Source organism: Haematobia irritans, chromosome 2, assembly GCF_050003625.1.
Source record: "Haematobia irritans isolate KBUSLIRL chromosome 2, ASM5000362v1, whole genome shotgun sequence".
Lineage (NCBI taxonomy): Eukaryota > Metazoa > Arthropoda > Insecta > Diptera > Muscidae > Haematobia > Haematobia irritans.
In genome coordinates, this window is record NC_134398.1 from 76019933 (window position 1) to 76030536 (window position 10604).

Below are 10604 nucleotides of genomic sequence, written 5' to 3' on the forward strand. Positions count from 1 at the left end.
AGTTCTTAGCACCTTTTTCTGTAATACAAACATTGTAGAAGAAATTATTCAATTTTATGATTTTTTTTATTTTAATTTTACCTTTTGCCGGACGGGAATTCGAACAGCGGACTACACAGTTTTTAAGGATCAAAGAAGTAGCTGATCAATTGCCCAAGGAAAAATAAAATGTTAATTTTGTAATAACAAGCAACAACCACCAACTTAATTCAATATCGCTCCCTGTTAAATAGCGCTCCAAGCTGCTAAACACATTTATGTTTATAGGCTATTTCTAAATTAATATATGTTTGCATCCAAGCATATTATATTTACAAACATTTTATGTCCCAAACATAATATGTTCTAACATATTAACATATATGTCCCAAACATGTTATGCTAGTTTATGAACATTATATGCTTGCACTCAAAAATATTGTGTATAATAATTTGTGTTCCAAACATATAATGTTTATAGCCAAACATATGAAAAACAGTCTTTTTCATCCGTGTAGGGTTAACCAGAATATTTCTTTTTTTATGCATATTATTATTTTTTTCATTAGATTTTTTGGAAACTTTTTAATAATTTTATTTAATGTAAAAAATAAATATTTAATTTCAGAGTAACACAAATAAATTTGGACAACTTTTTATATTTCCCCTCAGCGTACAATTTAATAGAGAATTGGTAAGTTTTAAATGAAAAATTTGGCTTTCTTTCAACTACAATATTTATTTTATTATATCCTCCACATCGATAACAACACACTTTTATGAGTTTATATAGAATACTTCATTATTTCTCTAATTGTTTCAGGTACAAATATTATGAGATATGTTTTCCAAAGAAAAGTTGAATTCCTTACACCATTTGATAAAATGCCCCAAATATGGTAAGTTACAAGCTAAAATGAAGAATTAAAAAATCATATTTCATTACATAGTGTTAATTTTTAACAATTTTTATTATTGCTTCCATTTTTTTCCAGCAAGATATGTGAAAAAATTACCTACGATGAATAAAAAAAGGATAAGTCAAAGTATCCAAAAAGCGAGTTCAAATGAACTACTCTCTGTTCCACGTTGTCATAATTTTTGTTCACAAAAAACATTGTATTAAGAACATTCATCATAAGTTTTTATAATAAAGTACTTAGCTTAAAGAAAGTTTAATTTTAATGTATGAAATTTGTCATAATAGTAAAACGGTTTGTTGTTCCTTTAATTATTTAATTTCTCTGTACTGTGGAATGATTAATTTAAAAATAGTTTAGTTGTCGACATTTTAAAGAGACTGTTAACCAATTTTTATTATCGGGTTTCCCAAAAAATAAGCAAGTAAACCAAAATAATACTGACCTTTTAACTTGGTAGGGATATATAAATCTTATGGTGTTGTAAAAATGAACTAAAATACAATGTTATAGATGAACTAAAATTTAAGAGAATTATAAACTAGACAAGTTGAAAAAAATCTTAAGGGCTAAATCATGGTCAATATTACTACAGTTTAGTTCATTTTGCAATGGAAAAGGGTTCACTGTTTTTTCAGTGTATATTCTCGGTCGTGGTGAAATTCTGAGTCGATCTGAGCATGTCCGTCCGTCCGTCTGTTGAAATCACGCTAACTTCCGAACGAAACAAGTTATCAACTTGAACAAGTAGTTGTTATTGATGTAGGGCGAATGGTATTGCAAATGGGCCATATCGGTCCACTTTTACGTATAGCCCCCATATAAACGGACCCCCAAATTCCGATCCGGCTGAAATTTGGTACATGGTGTTAGTATATGGTGTCTAACAACCATGCAAAAATTGGTCCGCATAATTATATATAGCTCCCATATAAACCGATCCCCCGATTGGGCTTTCGGAGCCTCTAAGAGAAGCAAATTTCATCCGATCCGGCATGAAATTTGGTACATGGTGTTAGTATATGGTCTTTAACAACCATGCAAAAATTGGTCCACATCGGTCCATAATTATATAGCCCCCATACAAACCGAACCCCCGATTTGGCTTGCGGAGCCTCTAAGAGAAGCAAATTTCATCCGATCCGGCAGAAATTTGGTACATGGTGTTAGTATATGGTCTCTAATGACCATGCAAAAATTGGTCCACATCGGCGCATAATTATATATAGCCCCCATATAAACCGATCACCATATTTGACCTCCGGAGCCTCTTGGAAGACCAAAATTCATCTGATTGAGTTGATATTTGGTACGTGGTGCTAATATATGGCCTCAAACACCCATGCAAAAATTGGTCGAAATCGGTCCATAATTATATATAGGCCCCATATAAACCGATCCCCAGATTTCACCTCCGGAGCCCTTTGGAAGAGCAAACTTCATCCGATTGGGTTGAAATTTGGTACGTTATGTTAGTATATGGTATCCAACAACCATGCAGGAATTGGTTCATATCAGTCCATTATTATATATAACCCCCATATAAACCGATCCCCAGATTTGGAGAAGCAAAATTCATCCGATCTGGTTGAAATTTGGTACGTGGTGGTACACACAGAAAACAAATTGTTTGGTAATCAGTTCTACTAACGAAAATTTTGCAGTCAGAATTAAATATCAGTTGTGCTGATCTATCTCCTTCAATCACAAGCGTTTGTCTGTCTTTAATATCATTTGATTATAATTTCAATAGATTTTCGTTTGTAATTGCAAACAAATGGTTGTAGCAACTATTGCCTCTCTTTTGAAAAAAATTATTTGAATTCGATAGATATGACCTACCTTAAATAAATTTCGTAGCTGTCATTTAGTAGTTCTAACTGATATTTGGTATTCTAAGCCGAATGCCGATTGATGAATTCTCAAATGTCATTATAACCACCACCATAGAATGGTAACGGGGGTATAATAAGTTTGTCATTCCGTTTGTAACACATCGAAATATCGATTTCCGACTATATAAAGTATATATATTCTTGATCAGGGAGAAATTCTAAGACGATATAACGATGTCCGTCTGTCTGTCTGGCTGTCTGCCTGTTGTAATCACGCTACAGTCTTCAATAATGAAGCAATCGTGCTGAAATTTTGCACAAACTCGTCTTTTGTCTGTAGGCAGGTCAAGTTCGAAGATGGGCTATAGCGGTCCAGGTTTTGATATAGTCCCCATATAAACCGACCTCCCCATTTGGGGTCTTGGGCTTATAAAAATCGTAGTTTTTATCCAATTTGCCTGAAATTTAAAATCTAGAGGTATTTTGTTACCATAAAGAGGTGTTGCCAAAAATGGTGAGTACACGGATGAAAAAGACTGTTTCATATGTTTGGCTATAAACATTATATGTTTGGAACACAAATTTTTAAACACAATATTTTTGAGTGCAAGCATATAATGTTCATAAACTAGCACAACATGTTTGGGACATATATGTTAATATGTTAGAACATATTATGTTTGGGACATAAAATGTTTGTAAATATAATATGCTTGGATGCAAACATATATTAATTTAGAAATAGCCTATAAACATATATGTGTTTAGTAGCTTGGAGCGCTATTTAACAGGGAGCGATATTGAATTAAGTTGGTGGTTGTTGCTTGTTATTACAAAATTAACATTTTATTTTTCCTTGGGCAATTGATCAGCTACTTCTTTGATCCTTACAAACTGTGTGGTCCGCTGTTCGAATCCCCGTCCGGCAAAAGGTAAAATTAAAATAAAAAAAATCATAAAATTGAATAATTTCTTCTACAACGTTTGTACTACAGAAAAAGGTGCTAAAAACTAAAAAATCTCGTGGAAGTGAGAAAGATGTCGGGGAATATACAATTGGGCAGAAACAAAATTTTGAGCATTCAGGTCGAAAACCTATGTTGTTAGCACCTATATTACCTGTTTATTTTCATAATTCATTATGATTATAAATATATAAATAAATAAATAAAATTTTGAGCACAATATTGTTTGGGAGAATTTTTTTTAGCATATAATATTTTTGGGTGCAAAATGCTTCCAAACTTATTATATGGTCACATAATAACATATTGTTTTTTGGAAGATAACATTATTGAATTTGGATGCAAAAATACAAAATGTTTGGAACTTAGACTACCCAAACATATATTGTTTAGACCAATATGCTTTCAAACATATTATATATTGGTAGAGATCAAACATATAAATGTTTGGGCAATACCCAAAAATGTATATGCTTGAAGCAAAATATGTTTGGGAGTATATGTTACAGAAGCGATTTTTTGTGAGGGTGTATCGGTCCATGTTTTGGTATAGCCCCCATATAGACCGATCTCCCGATTTTATTTCTTGGGCTTATAGAAACCGCAGTTTTTCTTCAATTTACCTGAAATTGGAAATTTAGAGGTATTGTAGAACCACAAATACGTGTGCAAAAATTGTGAGTATCGGTCCATATTTTGGTATAGCCCCCATATAGACCGATCTCTCGATTTTACTTCTTGGGCTTATAGAAACCGCAGTTTTTATCCAATTTACCTGAAACTGGAAATCGAGTGGTACTTTAGAACGGTAAAGAGGTGTGCCAAAAATGGTGAGTGTCGGTCCATGTTTTGGTATAGCCCGATTATAGACCGATATCCCTATTTTACTTCTTGGGCTTCTGGAATCCGCAGTTTTTATCCAATTTGCCTGAAATTGAAAATCTAGAGGTACTTGAGGACCATCAAAAGGTGTGCCGAAAATGGTCCGTATCGTTCCATGTTTTGGTATAACCCCCATATAGACCGATATCCCGATTTTATTTTTGGGCTTCTAGAATCCGAAATTTTTATCCAATTTACCTGGAATTAGAAATCGAGAGGTACTTTAGAACCGTAAAGAGGTGTGCCAAAAATGGTGAGTATCGGTCCATGTTTTGGTATAGCCCCCATATAGACCGATATCCCGATTTTATTTTTGGGCTTCTAGAATCCGAAGTTTTTATCCAATTTGCATGAAATTTGAAATTTAAAGGTATTGTAGAACCACAAATACGTGTGCAAAAAATTGTTAGTATCGGTCCATATTTTGGTATAGCCCCCATATAGACCGATCTTCCGATTTTTCTTCTTGGGCTTATAGAAACCGCAGTTTTTATCCAATTTACCTGAAATTGGAAATAGAGAGGTACTTTAGAACCATAAAGAGGTGTGCCAAAAATGGTGAGTATCGGTCCATGTTTTGGTATGGTCCCATATAAACCGACCTCCCGATTAGGGGTCTAGGGCTTATAAAAACCGTAGTTTTTATCCAATTTGCCTGAAATTGAAAATCTAGAGGTACTTGAGGACTATCAAAAGGTGTGCCGAAAATGGTCCGTATCGTTCAATGTTTTGGTATAACCCCCATATAGACCGATCTCCCGATTTTACATCTTGGGTTTATATAATCCGTAGTTTATATACAATTTGCCTGAAATTGGAAATTTATAGGTAGTTTAGGGCCATAAAGAGGTGTGCCACAAATGGTGAGTATCGGTCCATGTTTTGGTATAGCCCCCATATAGACCGATATCCCGATTTTACTTCTTGGGCTTCTAGAATCCGAAGTTTTTATCCAGTTTGCCTGAAATTAAAAATCTAGATGTATTTTCGGGCCATAAAGAAGTGTGCCGATAACGGTGAGTATCGGTCCATATTTTAGTATAGCCCCCATAAGAACGATCTCCCGATTTAACTCCTTGGGTTTCTAGAAACTGTAGTTTTTATCCGATTTGCCTGAAATTTTAAATATTCTGGTATTTTAGGCTCACAAAAACGTGTATCGGATTAAGTTTTTATCGGTCCATTTGGTAATGCCTCCATATAGACAGACTTCACTTCTTGAGGGTATAGAAGGCGCACTGATCATGAAAATTGCTTGAAACTGTAAAATTTCCAGATTTTACTTCTCGGGTGAAAATCTACAGATTTAACATTTCAAATCAAGATGTTATTTTATAATTTTCTTGCACATTTACAAGAGATGTTAATGATTCCTCTAAAACTCAAACAAAAATGGTTCTTATAAATCCAGAATCTGATATAGTCCTCATAGGTGAAATCTTTAAATGTATCTTCGGGAAGTGTCCTCAAGCCCTCCTGAAATTTAAAAGGAAACCCTAATATGTACTCTGGACGCCACCTTGAGCAGAAAAATTAACCAGCGATATAGTCCTGGATTTTAAGAAGGTATATTTCACCGTAAAATTTTTGTTTGCTCTAAGAATCTGGGTGTGGATACATTTTGACGCAATAAGTGGAGATTCTAGCGTATTTAGATTTATTTGTACCACTATACCTATATGTAAATAAAATATAATATTTCACTGTGAAGTAATGATTTTAAATATATTTTTAATACGGTCATGAGTATTATTTAGGTTGGACAACACAACCGAATAATGAAGGTAGTCACAATCAATATCGTCGGCTGACACAACCAACACCATATGTTTAATTAGTTATGTCGACCGAATCAGTCGGGTGACACAACTGCCAACTGGTAGTTACGACAACTGCCAAAAGGAGGTTGGCAATTAATTCGATTGGCACAACCAATCTGTATTCTCTGCACACAGAGAAGAGACTGGTTGGAATTCGGTTGTAGCTAGAAACATTCTATATTTAGAAATATATATAAGTTGTTCATATCAATTTTCAGTATTTACATGTATTTGTTCGTACTTATAACTATTTGGTGAGATTTTCAACAGATTTTCTGTCGTGTCACAAGAAAAATGGTTGTGCCAATCAAATCTACCTCATTTTAATAATTTTGATTCAAATTAGTTGATACGACCAACCGTAAAAACATTTCTTAACTATCAGTTTGTAGCCATCATTTTCATATAGTAGTTACAGCCGAATAATATTTCATATACTTTTTAAATGTCATTTGATGTTATTACAATTAATTGAAGAAGAAAAACGTTCATATTTAATATAGAAATTTTAAATCGAGGAATGTGGCAAAATTATGTAATCTTCACCATGGATGGGATCGCAACACATAACGAATCCTCTCAGAAAGGGATGTTTCCTGTGGACAAAAATTGAAAACATTGGTTTGTATTAAACATATTTTTTTAAACAACTCCAAATAACTCCATGTTCTGAATTTCTAGCATGTATGGCAAATAAACATGGAGGAGTGCATCAACTTGAATCTTGTTGGTTCCGATACTCTCCCAAAGAGATTGGTTCAAATGGTATACTTGCCGAAGATAAATATAAAGTTTATACATATGGAAACTACATAAGATTCTGGACTTATAAAAACCATTTTTGGTTGAGTTTTAGAGGAATTTTTAACTTCTTCTGGAAGAGTATCTGCCTATCATATGATTACAAATCTAAATTCTATAGATCTTTACCCGCATTAATCGAATGAGTACCATAACTAAACTCGGTAAATTTTACCTCTAGTCACGTGCAATTTGGGTGATCAGTGCGCTTTTTTCCATGAAGTTAATTCGGGAAACCGCACGGACGAAACAGACTGTTTTTCATATGTTTGGGTATAAACATTATATGTTTGGAACTCAAATTTTTAAACACAATATTTTTGAGTGCAAACATATAATGGTCATAAACTAGCATAATATGTTTGGGACATATATGTTAATATGTTAGAACATATTATGTTTGGGACATAAAATGTTTCTAAATATAATATGCTTGGATGCAAACATATATTAATTTAGAAATAGCCCATAAACATATATGTGTTTACAAAGAGAGACAAATTGTATGCTGGAAGTAAAATAATGAAAGTAACCAATTGGCGCATTACAAATATATATACACAAAGAAAATTTCATTAAATATAGGAAAAATACTATGTGTGAATATAAACAAGTATAAATTTACATATTATGACTAAAAATATATATGTTGTGATATAAGACTTCGCCAAAATTTTTATATGCTTAAGTAAAATATTAAAATGAGTATTCGGAGAGAAAATTCATTCGGAACCAAGATAAAATATATTTGAAAAAAAGAGCATGAGTTTTGTTTATCATTTTCGCATTAAGGGCACAATTTTTTTGTTTCGTCAAAACAAATCGGAACGTAGGACGAGTAAGTCAAAATATTCAAACAAAGGTAATTAAAGGGATCTTCATAAAAACTAACGAAAGGGCAGTATACACTGAACAAAGAGCATGTCCGGTTCCAAAGATTGTGTCTCCACTTTAACAATTTTGATATTGATTCCGAACCAAAGAAGCGGAGAATACAAGTATGGATGCTTTTAAGACACAATTCTCTTTTAAATGGGGTTTTGTGTACTTGACTCTACGAAGCACATTTCAATTTTTCGCTTTTTCAGCTTTTTTTCATATGCTATAAAATGTCCGTTAAAAACAAGACTTCCAGTAGAAATTATATTATGTTTCAAGTAAAAAATGTCTTTAAAATAAAGTATTGAAAAACATATCCTATTTTTTTAATGATTTTTGCCTTGTAGTCAAGATGCAACAAATTTAAAGACAGTTTCATTAATTTTTGAAGAATTTTTCTGAATTATTAAAGTCAAGTTGACCTTAGTCCAAAATTTGTTCTTTCATGTTATGATACCCATTTTTAAGTCAAATCACTTAATTATAACGACAACACGGCTTCATTGAAAGTATCGACCTTTGAAGATCTATAAAAACAAAGATTAGTTCCTCTTTATTAATGAGTAGTCCAAGAGGAGTTTTTCGAAAATAAAAGTGGGCATTGAGTTCGAGTTTTGCCGCTAAAATTATTTCTCATTTTAGCGGCAAAACCAGAATAACATTACAACTTTTTCCGGTAAATTGTATTATAACATGGTGGGGAAAGATCCAAAGCAACAATTGAATAAGTTTATTTTCTTTAAAAGAAATTATTAAAGAAAAGTAAAATGGTAAACATGGCCATTTTAACGTGATAATGCCAATTTATACCGGCCTTAAGAATTAAATTAAGTACAAAATTATTCGTTAATAAAAATTTATATATTTATTTGTATTTCTAAATTAATGGTGTTACATGCTAGCAAACAATTGTTCAAACCAAAATAAATTTATGTGCTGTTTTAAAAATTACTGTTTAGAATTTAAATATGTGCTTTTGAATGGTTATCGTTAAACTTAGGATTCGATGGAAAAATATTTATATATACTCGACTTCACGTTCTTCTTTTGTAAGAGTTTTTGAATTTCTTCGAAAATTTTAAACTTGTATACAAAAACCTTTATTTGTTACACAATTTTTATTGTTGCAATACAAAAAATAATATTTGATTTGAACTCAGTCCATTTCGTTTATATCAAGCACTTTTCTTTTCTGACTTTAACTCTTTTATAAAACACACTTTACAATTTCGTAGTAAAAATTTAATATAATTTAATATAATAGTATGTAATGCTGAACACCTTTTCGGGAACTTCCGAACGTATCTGGAATATATGTTAAAAAATATATTTAAAAAAAAATGGAGTTGGTCGAAGCAGGGATCGAACCCAGGTCCCCTGTCACGCAAGGCGGACGACCAACCACTGCTCCACGCTGCCAACAAATGTATGTTTAATAATGTTATGTTGTTAAACAATGTTATGTTTGCATCGGCTCGTGGGCGCCGCAAGCTATGCTATATAAATATAACTTATAACGATAATTATCTCTTGATGACCACAACAGCTACGTAGGCCAGTGGTTAGTGTGCTGGCTTACAAACTGTGTGGTCCGCTGTTCGAATCCCCGTCCGGCAAAAGGTAAAATTAAAAAAAAAAATAAAATATAATAATTTCTTCTAAAATGTTTGTATTACAGAAAAATGTGCTAAAAACTAGTGGAAGTGAGAAAAATGTGAGGGAATATACAATTAGGCAGAAAAAAAATTTGAGCACAATCTTCTTTGGGAGAAAATTCTTCTAAGCATATAATATTTTTGGGTTCACAATGTTTCCAAACATATTATATGTTCACATAAGAACATATAGTTTTTTGGAAGACAACATTATTGAATTTGGATGGAAAAATGCAAAATGTTTGGAACTTAGACTACCCAAACATATTATATTGTTTAGACCAATATGCTTTCAAACATATTATATATTGGAAGAAATCAAACATATAAATGTTTGGGCAATACCCAAAAATTTATATGCTTGAAGCAAAATATGTTTGGGAGTATATGTTACAGAAGCGATTTTTTGTGAGCGTGTGGGTATAAACATTATATGTTTGGAACTCAAATTTTTAAACACAATATTTTTGAGTGCAAACATATAATGTTCATAAACTAGCATAATATGTTTGGGACATATATGTTAATATGTTAGAACATATTATGTTTGGGACATAAAATGTTTCTAAATATAATATGCTTGGATGCAAACATATATTAATTTAGAAATAGCCCATAAACATATATGTGTTTACAAAGAGAGACAAATTGTATGCTGGAAGTAAAATAATGAAAGTGACCAATTGGCGCATTATAAATATATATACACAAAGAAAATTTCATTAAATATAGGAAAAATACTATGTGTGAATATAAACAAGTATAAATTTACATATTATGACTAAAAATATATATGTTGTGATATAAGACTTCGCCAAAAATTTTATATGCTTAAGTAAAATATTAAAATGAGTATACGGAGAGAAAA

At 32.0% G+C, this 10604-nt stretch overlaps 1 long non-coding RNA gene across 1 annotated transcript; it reads left to right on the forward strand.

Moving 5' to 3' along the window:
• Positions 1–603: 603 nt before the first annotated feature.
• LOC142223019 (uncharacterized) lies at positions 604–1129 on the forward strand. Its single transcript, XR_012718491.1, has 3 exons — positions 604–673; positions 803–878; positions 975–1129. It is a non-coding gene; the product is annotated as an uncharacterized LOC142223019 (long non-coding RNA).
• The last annotated feature ends 9475 nt before the right edge of the window (positions 1130–10604 follow it).